General features: G+C 32.8%; 1 protein-coding gene across 1 annotated transcript in view; it reads left to right on the plus strand.

Moving 5' to 3' along the window:
- Positions 1–13063, plus strand: part of TPK1 (thiamin pyrophosphokinase 1) — a 431745-nt gene that overhangs the window by 300885 nt on the left and 117797 nt on the right. The window lies entirely within an intron of this gene.

Here is a 13063-nt window from a genome sequence, read left to right on the forward strand (position 1 = left end):
TCCTTCCACAAACTTGATCAGTATGTCCCAGAATATACATGAGTCAGAGATATATGGTCAGGCAAAGAATAGGTGAATAATTTATTGAATGGTCCAGGAAAAGGCAAAACCTTGAACTGGGTAGAAAGACCTGAAAGCTTGTCTAATGTGTGTTTTGTCTTTGTGACATAGTAATATCCTAAGGAGGTAACATTCATAGCTATCAATCCCTTCAGGATAAGGTTGTCCTGACAGTATAATGTATTTATATATTTCCTGATGATTGGTTCTTTCCTTTTATCTTATTAGGACCTCTTCACTTTGAGCATCTCTTATCTTTTTTATCTTCTTATCTCTTTTCTGTCCTCTCTGCCTTCCTCCCTTCTTTTCTTTCTCCCTGCCTCCCTTTCTCCCTCTCTTCTTCCCTCCAGAAATGTTTTCAATGCTTAAGCTACAAAGAAAATGTAAATCCGTTTATCAAGTTAATTACCATTGATAAAGAGTTGTGGAAAAACTTTGAAAGTTTAGCAATTAAGACTGAGAGAAATTTTAGATTATCTATACAGCAGCCTTCATTTGCAAATGAGGAAATTGAGACTGAACTTAGTGAACTTGTAGCCTTGAAATTTTTTCTTCTGGTTCAGGCAAGGGATATTTTTGCCCTAACACATTACTAGTGGCAAAATACCATATACCTTGGGGATTGTTCCCATCTGAGATCTAACTTTAAAAAGCAATACCCTTTTAAAGTATTATTTTATTTTAGCCTTAGAGTTCATTTTTGTCTCTAAAAGGCAACATTACATGTTTAAATATTATTAAAACATACTCTTCCTGCATTTATGATACTATTGTAAAGCAAAACAATACCCCCCCAAATTCCCAGATTCCTTTCAGGTACTCAGTAAGCAATGATTTTATTAAAAATTGCTTTGTGTCCTACTTTAAAAAAAAGTTATTCCCATCACATTCAGTTTTATATCCACCCATACATTTGCCTTCTCATAAAGCACAGCCAATCCACTGTCATAAATATGTGTACCATAAGTAGTGTAAATCTTTTTGGTGGTTGAAAATAATACTAAAAACCTAATTATTTCATAAAATTATTAGCACAAATCCATGGTTTTTATCATATATGTACATAATCCATTTTTTATTCATTTCAGTCAGAAAGCTTTTTTTTGCTTTTTTTTTTTTTTTTTTTTTTTTTTAACCAATCCAAATGTACAGGAAGGAAATTTTTTTTCTCAAAGGGATTTAACTGTTTTAGTAAAATTAGAAAAATATATCTTATATTTGCAAAATTAAACAGAAACAATAAAAAGCTTTTGTATTACCTTGCTAAACACTAAAAATGACTGGTGTGGCTTTCGGGCGTTATTCCTCAGGCTTAGGTCAGAGAACAAGTAAGTGCTTAAAATGCTTGTCATATTCTGGTGTCAAACTTTGAAATGATGTGTTTTGATTTTATGATTATTTCGATTTTAGTAGTTCTGGGCACTGTGGCATATGGGAGCTCCCATGTGTACAAGTGTGTTGCTTTACAATACATTGCATGCTATCTTAAATCTTATCAATTTTTATCCCTGCACCTTTAGACATACTGGTGTAGTCTCCCTTTTGTCACACAATGAGATTTCTAGGGAACCTTTTCTTTAATGGGGTGAAAAATTGGCCCTCATTCTTATACTCTCCAGTTCTTCAAGACTCTGCCTTTATACTTAAAGACAAATAATTTCCCCCAAAAGGTGGAGTTTAAAAGGTATCCAATATACTATAAAAATCAGAATGGATACACTGCAACAACAAGACTATACAATGATCTCTTGAACAATGAGATGATTCAAACCAGTGCCAATTGTTCAGTGATGAAGAGAGCCATCTACATCCAGAGATTGAACAGTTGGAGCTGAGTGTAGACCACAGCATAACATTCTTACTCTTTCTGTTGTTGTTTGCTTGCATTTTGTGTTCTTACCCAGTTTCCTTCTTGATCTGAATTTTCTTGTGCAGCAAGATAACTTTATAAATATGTATACATATATTGGATTTAACATATATTTTAACATATTTAACATGTGTTGGATTACCTACTATCTAGGGGAAGAGGTGAGGGGAAAGAAGGGAAAATTTGCAACAAAATGTTTTGCAAGTGTCAGTGTTGAAAAATTACCCATTCATAATTTTAAAAAAAATCAGGAATGGTACAGGTATTTTTTCACCTCATACACACAAAAAGAATGCTAACCAACCTGTTAGACAAAAACAAACTTAAAAGAGTGCCCAGTGACTCATATTTAGCTACTTTTGGCAAGAAAATAGATATTCAATCCTCCTCAAAGCAAAGCAGTTTTTGAAAATATTTCTCCTTTCCTCTTTTTTATCCAAATAACTCCTGATATATTTCTGCTAGTTAAACAGTTGGTCATGGATCAAACATCTTGTTGGTGGCTGACTTCTGCAGACGCTTTCCACATCACCTACATGCTCCAAGGCTTCTAGCTTCTTGGACTTATGACATCACCACCAAAACTGGACAGCTACTTCGGGGTGATATGCAATTACCTACTCAGGAAAATTAGTCAATAATTATTTATTATTATGAACCTCTTCTATGCTGAGTGCTATAAAGAAGGGCAAAAGCTAATCCCTGCTCTCAAGGAGAAATAAAAGCAACTGTATGTTACATTTATTATAGTCCTTGTGATATGTGAAAATTACCAGTTGAAAGTTGCTAAACATATATACTTGTTTTATCTATATACATATATATTTGTATACTTATGATACACACATACACACACACACACACACACACAAAATTTGCCTAAAATCACACAACTAAGGAAAATAATAGAACCAAGATATGAAATTTGGCATGATAGAATAAGCTCTATGTTTAGAGTCATATCACTGAGGATATCACCTCTAGGACCTCCATGATCTTAGTCAAATTACTAAAACTTTCTTGACTCAATTTACTTATCTATAAATGAAGGGGTAAAAGAACCCTTTTAGCTCTAAATTTTTGGTTCCACTACCACCCTTTATGGATCAACATTTAAGCACCTACTGTGTGTAGAATACTACATTAGACTTTAAGACAAATATAACTTTTAGATAGGACAGGAAACTTTGGCATCATGAAACATGCCCAACTCTAGAGACATAACAACTTTTACACTTTTCTAGAACACCATTTAATAAAAAAAGCTGGAGAGAGCTCTAGAGAAAAGTTTATTGTACATTCTGGCGAGAAGGGCTTCCCACTCTTCAAGGAAGCGCCTCCGGTGGGCAGGACAGCCCCTTTAATCCCTAAAGAAAAACGCCCCCTCCCACCACTGACCCTCATCCTCATTGGCTGAGAGTCTTACATTATAAATGCGAGATCCACCCATGAAATTGAACTTGACCAATAAATACATAGTTGCCCATATTTGGATGAAATAGGGAGATGTCATAGGAGGGGAAGGCAATGCCCTTTGCTCGAACTTCAGAGTCCTTCAGGCCTACTCGAACTCTGAAGTAGATGAAGCCTTACTCGATTTTCACAACTGTCTTGAAAGATCTCACCTCATCTCATTCACCACCAAGATTTGTTTTGTTCCTCTATGATCCTGTCTCTACCTGACTGCCAAAAAACAGACATCTGGAAACACACTATGACCGGAGCACTAATGACCAGAGGTCTAGACAAAATTGCAACAAAATAGCAAGGAGACTTTTTGCAAATTCATTTATTTATTCTTCATAATGAACTGTCAAATATAAATAATCATTTATATAACTAGCTACCTGGCAGAATGGCATCAAGATAAAATGTGGTTAAATAATGGAAAGAGGCTGGGGCTCTGGCCTCAGGGCAAACACACACACATTAAAAAGAAAAAAACAACTTTCAACGAGTTTCTACTGGCTATGAAAGAGAGGGAGAAAATGAGAATGATTTACTAATATGCTGCTATAAAAGGGTAAGTGGAGCACTAGTGAATCACTCAGTGCTTTCCACATAACCCACAATTCCTTTATTTTACATATTAAGGCATGATGGGCTTGAAAAGGACAGATCATATTTGGAAGTTGCTTGAAGTTGGATTTCAAAAAAAGTATAAAGGCAGCCAGAAGAATGTTGGGGTTTAAGGGGACCCCAAAAAGTTTAGGGTTCTAGACCAGAATCAGAACTCTCTAAAGAATTTGTCAGCTCAGACCCATCTGCAGGTCAAGGGGCAAAGTTTATTATAATTGTAATTGCTAATTAAAGCAGGTTAAATTTAAAAAAAAAAAAAAAAAAAAAAGTTAGCTCCTGGTTTCAAAGAACCAGGAGCAGGAAAGATAAATTTATAGGGAAAAAGAGAAACCAGATGTTTCTTTTCCATGATATGCTAATTTTATAGCTTAAAGGTGCAGTTGGGGAGTGACTTTGTGTGCAGGTGTCTGGGCCAAGCTCATCAGGAACCTTCCAGAGGTGTTTTAGGCCTGAAATGTCACTAGGTGAAGTGAGAAATAACCAATTTTGTTTGGCACCTATGTCAACTTCAAGCACCTTATAATTACTACTCATTAATCTCAGAAATTCTGTTATCACTGACCACTGTTACCAGTCAGCAATGTTTGCAGCCATAGCATCCTGTTCCTATAGAGTAAACTGGAACTAGATAACCCAGGGGAAGAATTATATCATTTCTAACCATGTTACTCTCAAAACCAGGTAGATTTAGAGTTGTGACATCCTTCCTTATGGCGGCACCATGTCAAGAGTATTAAAACTATAGTAAAATCCTAAGTATTACATATATTTGTCTGTTCCTGAAATGCATTTTCTCACAGATAGTTCTAGGCATCTAATCTGGATAAAAGAATGGCAAATACAACAACAATCCAAACAATTTAAAATGCCTGAAAGCACTGGCTTTTTGAAAACAAACAAACAAACAAACAAAAAAAACAGTACTTAGCTATAAAAATATAATGTTCTTTCTTGTCTACAAGAAAGGAAGGTGAGAAACAGTGCTATCCATTGTTCAAATCTTGATTTATACCTCAAGAGAATGGCTGCCACTCTCTGTGATTTCAGGAAGGCTGTGTATCAAGGAGCAATTTTCGAAGAATTGAAAGCCAGTCTAGGGCTATGAATAAACTTTGAGAAGATTTGACCTTCTCTGTCAAATGATAAAGCCATAAATATATCAGCTATTCTGTTTTGTTGTAAGTAGTACCTGTTCTCCATCCCTTTAGAGTTTCTAGGAAACCATAAATTGGTGCTAACAAAACTAAAATAACATTTTTATGACATTTTAAAAAAATTAATGATTCAGAGAAGCTAAACAAGAGAGGAACTAGGTTTCTTGTGTATAATTTCCCTCAATGTCCCTGACTATAGAGAGTGGTCACTTTCAAGTAGCCCTGAATAGTGCCAATCGGGCAGACAGTCGCTCCTCTAGACCATGTGATAAGTTGACTGAGCACAAATGACTTAATAAGATGGCAATTTAATAACCATTTCCCTCTTCATTTTTCTTAAATATTAAAATTTCTTTGGAATATGACATTCTTGCTTTAATGAAATCATTTTCACTATAGATCTTTAGGAAAGAGAGCTTTTTTGGGTTTTGTACTAGGTTTTAAAGTATTTATTTGCTTTTATTTGTTTACTACCAGAGGGGCAAGGGGGAGAGGGGTGGTGCTTTTTTTTTTTTTTTTTTTTTGAATCATTCAACTCTTTGGGACAAAGTACATTCAATAAAAGTGTTTAAATTATTCCTAATTCTTTATTATGTTCAGTTATGAGGGGGGGGGAATAAGAAGTGGAGACAGAGGTTTCACAGACAGAAGCACAGTAATAGAGAAGAGATAAATGCACAAGAGAAAAAAATAAAATAGAGCTGTTATAAGATAGGGAAGATGAGAAAGATTTGTATGTAGTAAAGTTTATTTATAATGCATACTATCTTTCACTTGTGTATGACAAAGTTTTCAAAAAATTCTTATAGTTACTTAGAAGAGTTGTTAAAGTGTTGCTTCAATATTTGCAGTTTTTGACGATTAGCTTATCCGCCTACAATATCATGCGTCTAAATAACTGAACATCTTTGAATTGTTTTCTTTACAATTCAAATGTGCAAAACTAAATTTCAGTAAATTGGCTATATAAGAAATCTGTCTGTAATTTTTTCTTTAAGAATTTTAGGAAATATTATTTTTATGGGTAAAGAAAAAAACCAGAACTTAATTTAAATAGATAACAAGTATAAAGTTGTATATAATATCAGCTGTAACCATTCTTTTATGTTGTTTTGATTAACTGCAGATATTCGCCCTTATATCAGGTTTGGTTTTTAGTCAGTTGGTGCTTATATGCTTGAAATCAAATGTGTCATTTTTTTTTTTTTAAAGAGAAGGTTTAATTTTATTCAATTGATATGGTAATGATCAAGAGACCATAATGTCACAGAAAGTTTGAAGATACAACTTTACAAGACTTTTTTTTTTTAATGATCATGTCCAGAAAGATCAAAAGATAGTTGAAATATGCAAAATACTTCCTGCTTTCCAAAACAGCAAAGTTTGTGGTTTTTGTCTACTGAAAATGAAGAAAGCAAGGGTGTGTGTGTGTGTGTGTGTGTGTGTGTGTGTGTGTGTGTGTCTGTGTGTCTATTTTGTTAAAAGTTGCCTTTTAGAAAATATTGAATATTATTAATATTAGTGAATTTAGAAAAGCTATGTTATCCAGAACACTGGCAAAATTGCAGGTTGTTTTTATAATTAAAAAAAATTTTTTTGGAGGTCTGTTTATGGAAGCTATGATCATAAAAAGAAATGACACAAGTTTTTGTATTTTCTTATTCATTCATTCATTTACTCTTCAATTTATTGCTTCCTTTCTTCATTCTCCCACTCTTGTTTATTCGCTTATTCTAGTGCTTAGTGCAGTTCCTGACATATAAGAGGCACTTAATAAATGTATTAGCTGACTAACTTATTTGTTCTTTCATTTTGTGGTATAATTATTCTTTTAATTTACTTATTTTCATATTTTAAAATTATTTGTTTATAATGTTTACTTACTGTGTAAGTAAAAAAAAAATGTAGCCTTTCATGAATATAGTAAAATTGTTTCTAGATTAACACACATTCATAGCTCCAATAGCAGTGAATTAGTATATCTACCTTCCCTCAGCTTGCAAGCATTGAATATTTCCAACCTTAATAATTTTTCCTGACTTAATGAGACTAATTTTCATTTCATTAGTGATTTTGATAACTTTTTCAAATGCTTATGAATAATTATTTCTTCTTTTCAAAAAATATTTATATCCTTTCACTTATCTATTGAAGAATGGATTAATCATTTATTCTGTTATATTCTGATATATATTGGATGCCAGACATTTATAAGAGATCCTTAATATAAAGATTTTTTTACCATATATTTTCTTATTATAATTGTAGGCTAGTTTTTTTTTTTTTTTAATTGTTGTTATCGAATTAGAAACAGCATGATATAGTAGATAAAGAACTAATTTCAGAACTAGCAAGATGTGGATTTAGGTATCTACCACATATTGGTTGTGTGATGCTGGACAAATTGCTTAATTTTTTGACATTCCTAAGTAATTCTTTAAGACCATAAGTTGAAAAAAAAAAAAAAGGTCAACCTGCATCAGTAAATCTGTCCATTGGGGGAGTTCCTACTACCAGTAAAAATCACAAGTTCTTTGGCTATTGTTAAGAAATTATTATTTCTCTTGTATTAATAACTAATTATTCAATAAGAATTCCCCCTCCTTTTTTATGGTTTTCCTCATTCAGATATCAAAGTGGGAAGTACTTCTAAAACCCCAGATAGAATGTCTGAGAATCAAGTAGTAAAAGAAATTCTAAGTTTAGGTCAACAGATGCATACTTGATCCAAGTCACATACTCCAAGAAACTCAGTAGAATATATCCCAAATTCTCATTGTAATATTCATTTTCTCATTAATTGCTAACTAATCAGAGTTGATTGCTATTGTCAATTATCTCTGTACTTCCAAGGGCAGACAGACTGATAGTCTGCTGCCACTAGAGGTTTTTGGTTTAAAAGATACGAGGAAATAACCAAATTTTTCATTAATAAACATGCTGGCATTATTATTAAATTTATTAAAATGATTGTTGCAAAGAAATTCTGTTGTGTTGAATCTCTTAAAATACCACACTATATCTAAAATCAAAATGGTCATTATATAATATTCTCTCTCTGTTGTTTAAATTTGTATTCTATCAAATTATTTTTCTATTCCCTTAGCAGTTATGATTAGTTCCCTCCTTGGTACATTATGTTTGTAGAAGATTAGGCTTTTGTAAGCATAACCTTCTAAGTTAATGAACAAACCCTTCTTAAGGGCCCATTCTTTGCTAGGTACTCTGCCAGGTTGTCTAGATACAGGTACAAATAATAAAATAATCCCTACTTGCAAGGAATTTGGGTTATAATTTCTAATCTACTTTTTGATTTTAACTTTCTACTTCTACCAAGACTAGTTAGGTTTGCTAATTATAGTTTTGTGTTATATTGGAGAGAAAGTAATGTCAACCTTACATCTTTCTGACTTTGTTTTCCTTCATTTTCTTCTTAATAGTCCTGAGTTTTTGTTACAACATGGATTTTGTTTTTATTTTCTATCATCACAAGAAATTTAATTGGTATAATTCTAAAGCTGTGGATCAAGTTGTGTATTGTCATAATTTTTACATACTAGCTATCAGTCATGAGCAGCTTTCTAGTTTTCAATGAAAACTGGTTGTTGTAATTAAATACCTAATATTTAATATATTTTGTTCTTATTATAAATAATTATCCTTTTTATTTATCTCTTCTGCTAATTTCTGGCAGTATCAGAGAAATTATTTTTGTTGACATATTTTGTATTCTCAATGAAGCTATTTGTTGGCTTGTGTATGTGTTTATAATTCTCTAAGCTTTAAAAATAAACCATTATATTATCTACAAGTAAAGAATGTATTGTAGTCAGGGTTTATTCTCTTTCTCTTGTCATAGTGAATTGAAAGCTGGCCTTGGAGTCAGGAAAACCTAGCTTCAAGTGAACTTGAACTAATCACTTAATTTCCTAGTACCCCATGCAAACTTCAGAATAGCTGTTGATCTATGTTGTTAGAGGGAGTTTCCAATGAACTTACAGCCAGATGGATGGATGGCTAGATAGATCCCTTTCCTTTTCTATATGTTATATCCCAAGTGAGTCTTTAATTTTTCAACCTTATTGAATAGTCTTGCAGTTCAAAGTAGGGATCTTCACTGTGTGAGTTATTGACTATTCTTTCTTTGTTATGAAAGACCTAGACTTTGTTGCCTTTATTTCTCAGTAGATTAAACAAGATTCTCTGTCATAGAGTTTGTATCAGTTTTATTTTGCTTGCTGTTTCCATTTTCATTTGTGCTTGAATGGGATATAAAATTTGTATTTTTTTTAAAGTCTCAGAGACCAGCATTGGCCAGATTGTCCCACTGAGCTCTGGTTTCTTGTTTTTTGGTTTGTTTGTTTGTTTTGCTTTGGTTTGTAGAGAACTCTTCTTTTTCCAATTATGTTCTATTAGTTTTCCCTATTTAAAAAAATAATTTTATTCCTTTATATTGCTTGCTATCCCCACATTTTTCATTTTCTAAATAGATCATTCTAATCCTTTTGTATTCTATATCTTTATTAATATTTTTTCCAGCTTTTCCACATATCATTTATTATAATATTTTTGGAGATCTTTCTGTGACCTACCTGTATCAGTCACAAATCTTATTTCAATAATTATTTATGTTACTTACATGTTTCTTAAATTAACCTCTCGATTAAAAGTTCTGAAAGTTTTTGGAGTAGTTTTATATTCTCTCTCCTGGAGACTTTGTTGTTATTATTGCTCTTAATTTTTTGTTTTTCCTCCTTGGAGAAAGTATGGGGATTTTTTGAGGCAGAAATGAAGAGGGAGAATACTAGTACTAGTATAGAGAAAAGATATGGAATGGGAAGAATAGCAATAAGTTCCACCTGAATGGACCATAGAATATGGATAAGGAGAATGATTTTAAAACTAGTTAGAGAAGTGTATATTTTATCCTAAAAGTAATAGTAGACCACTAGAGTATATTGAGTAGAATGATGTCATGGTCAGACCATACTTTTCCTAGGCATCCAGGTTTGCAAATTCAGTATTTTCCTCAATTCCTTACTTTTTCCTCTCCTGATATATATAATCAGTCATCAAATCTTGTTTCTGTTTCCACAACATTTTAGATAGTTAGACACATATATACACATATTGTGTGTGTGTGTGTGTGTGTGTGCACGTACATCTCCTTTCCATTTTTACCACTATTTCCATCCTAATTATATCTCCCCTACATCCTGGAAATTGAAAGAGATGTTATAGAAGTAGAAATTGTAAAATTTGACTATCAATTAGATATCTGGGATGATGATCTAAGTTTATGAACCTGGTAGACTGGAAAAGTGATGTTTCTCATCAGGAATAGTGAAGTTTGGATGAGGGATCAATCTTGGGGGAAAGATTATTATGAATTATGTTTTCAGTATGTTGAATTTGACATATTTCTTAGACTTCCCAGTTCAAAATATTCATCAGATGGTTACTACTGCAGTAGTAGTATTGTAGTAGACTGTACTTCCTGAGAGACTATTGTAAGATATAGATATATATATAGATGCATGAGTTATTTGTATAGAGGTGCTAAATAAATCCATGGAAGCTGATAAGATGGCCAAATGAGATAACACAGAGAGCAAAGAGAAGAAGATTGAGGGCAAGTGTACCTGAATTTAAAAGGTATGATTTGGATGAAGTTTCAATAAGGAAGAATGAGAAAAATTGGTCAAATGGGTAGAAAGTGACCTAGCAAAGAATATGTTCATGAAAACAAAGCGAAGAGAAAGTATTCAGGAGGTGTTGTTGGTCAACAATATCAAATGCTTTAGAGACCTCATGAAGGAAGAGTATTACAAAAAATGGATCAAATTCGGCACTTTACAGTTCAGTGGTAACTTTTGAGAGAATAGTTTCATTTCATTTATGAGACCTGAATCCAAATCGTTGATTAAGTCGTGGCAATGAGTATAAAACAGCTTTCTCTTCCACTCTCCCTGCAAGATTTTAATGAAGAGGGGAAGAGATAAAAGGTAATAGCTTATAGAAATCGTTGTGTCTAATGAAGGGAAGTGAGCATGTTTGCTGGAAATAAAGGAACTAGTCACTAAGATAATATTAAAGATGTGAGAGGAGAAAGATCCTCTATATTAAATGTCATCTTTCCCACCTATAGATTCTTTTTTTTTTTTCCACCCCCACCTATAGATTCTTAATATCACTTAGCCTGTGCTCATATTCTAGTCAGTGTTATGGGTATTAGTTTAATTCAGTAAACATTTATTAGAGGCTAACTATCATATGAAACTTTTTCCTATACTATTTATAGAGATCATTAACTCCTTATATTTCAAATACCAAAAATGAAAATCAAAGCAAAATTGTTTCTGTGTTGTGTAGTGGAAAGGATAAGAGCCATTGGAATGATTCTGTTTGAAAACTTTAAATAACAGCCAATCTAACATGCTTAACTAGATAATTGTAATGATGATGATGATAACTAACATTTATATAACATTTTAACATACCTGAAATAATTTATTTTATATTATCATGTTTCAATAGGGAGATCAAATTGGCAAAACTAAATTTAGATATGTTATTATTCTAGAAGGATTTCTAAGAACTTTTCTCTAAAGCACTTAAAATATATCCCCATCCACATTCATATTTCTTCTTCTCCTCCCACCCTCAGCTGCATACCAAGTGGGATATCTCCCGCCAGAGATATCTCACAAAATGTAGGGCATTTTAAAAGTTAAAATTAAACTAACTAGCAACAGTTTTTCCAGCTTTGAATTTTGAAAAGATTTTTCAAAGATTTTCTGTTCATGTTTTACAATATTATTGGTAAGGAGGGTATTATTATTATTTTTTTAATCCCTCCAGAGCTATTCAGGCAAAAGAAAGGAACATAAGGGAATGGAGAGATTAAGAAAAAAAGGGATTAAGAGGAAAATGCAGCAAATATCCATTGAGAATTACTTATTATGTGAATAGCTGGGTGCATAATATAATAGTCTGTCAATAAAAGCATTTACCAGATTTCCCTTTCTACTATATGGCAAGCACTGTACAAATGCTAGCAATTCAAATATGACAAAAAAAAGTCCCTACCCTCAAGTTACTTGCAATCTAATGGAAAGAAACAGTACACTAAAGGAAGCTGAAAGGGAGAAGGAAGAGGAAGGTAAAGGGGAGGCAAGAATGGTAGGAAAAATCGATCAGCCATGAGAAAAATGAAGTGGTAGCTTAGCCTGGGTACCTTCCATAAATGGAGGCATTGGGATGATATCTTACTTGAGTTATCCACTAATAGAAATGTCAATCAGAGAACATAGTGTATTAACGAAATGGGAGTCTCAGGCAATCTTATACGATAATGAGGTTCCTGGGGGGCATGATACAGAAATCCAAAGTGATACAGCCAGGAGGGAAATGAGATGAAGTAAAAATAATACAACCATGTGTACTCCTCATGAATGAAAGCATTTTCCTGGGATCTTGGAATATTAAAAGGCAACTGAGGAGTCAGGTAAAGTTATGTAGAACAAATAACACCTGAATTGGTTACTAAATTAAAATAAAGATTATAAGTGTGGAAGTGAAAAAGTGATGCATTCTGAGCATGAGTTGTTATGAGACATAGTGGGAAGAGCTTTGAACTTGTATTTAATATTCTTGACTGTGAAACTTCCTAGTTGTGTGACTCCAGGTAGATGATTCTTCTATTCTTTACCTTCTTTTTTACTTCTATAAAATGAGGATAACACAAATGATCTCTAGGGAAAATATTTTTTAATTCTTTAGCTTTTTATAAATGTTAAAGAGAGATGACAGGGAGAGGAAGTCATTAAGCCAATAACTTAGTATCACTGTTTTACCTGGGCATAAACCAGTTTGGGACAGTTCCCAATCCTTGGCTGCT

Source organism: Sminthopsis crassicaudata, chromosome 5 (genome assembly GCF_048593235.1).
Source record: "Sminthopsis crassicaudata isolate SCR6 chromosome 5, ASM4859323v1, whole genome shotgun sequence".
Taxonomy (NCBI): Eukaryota; Metazoa; Chordata; class Mammalia; order Dasyuromorphia; family Dasyuridae; genus Sminthopsis; species Sminthopsis crassicaudata.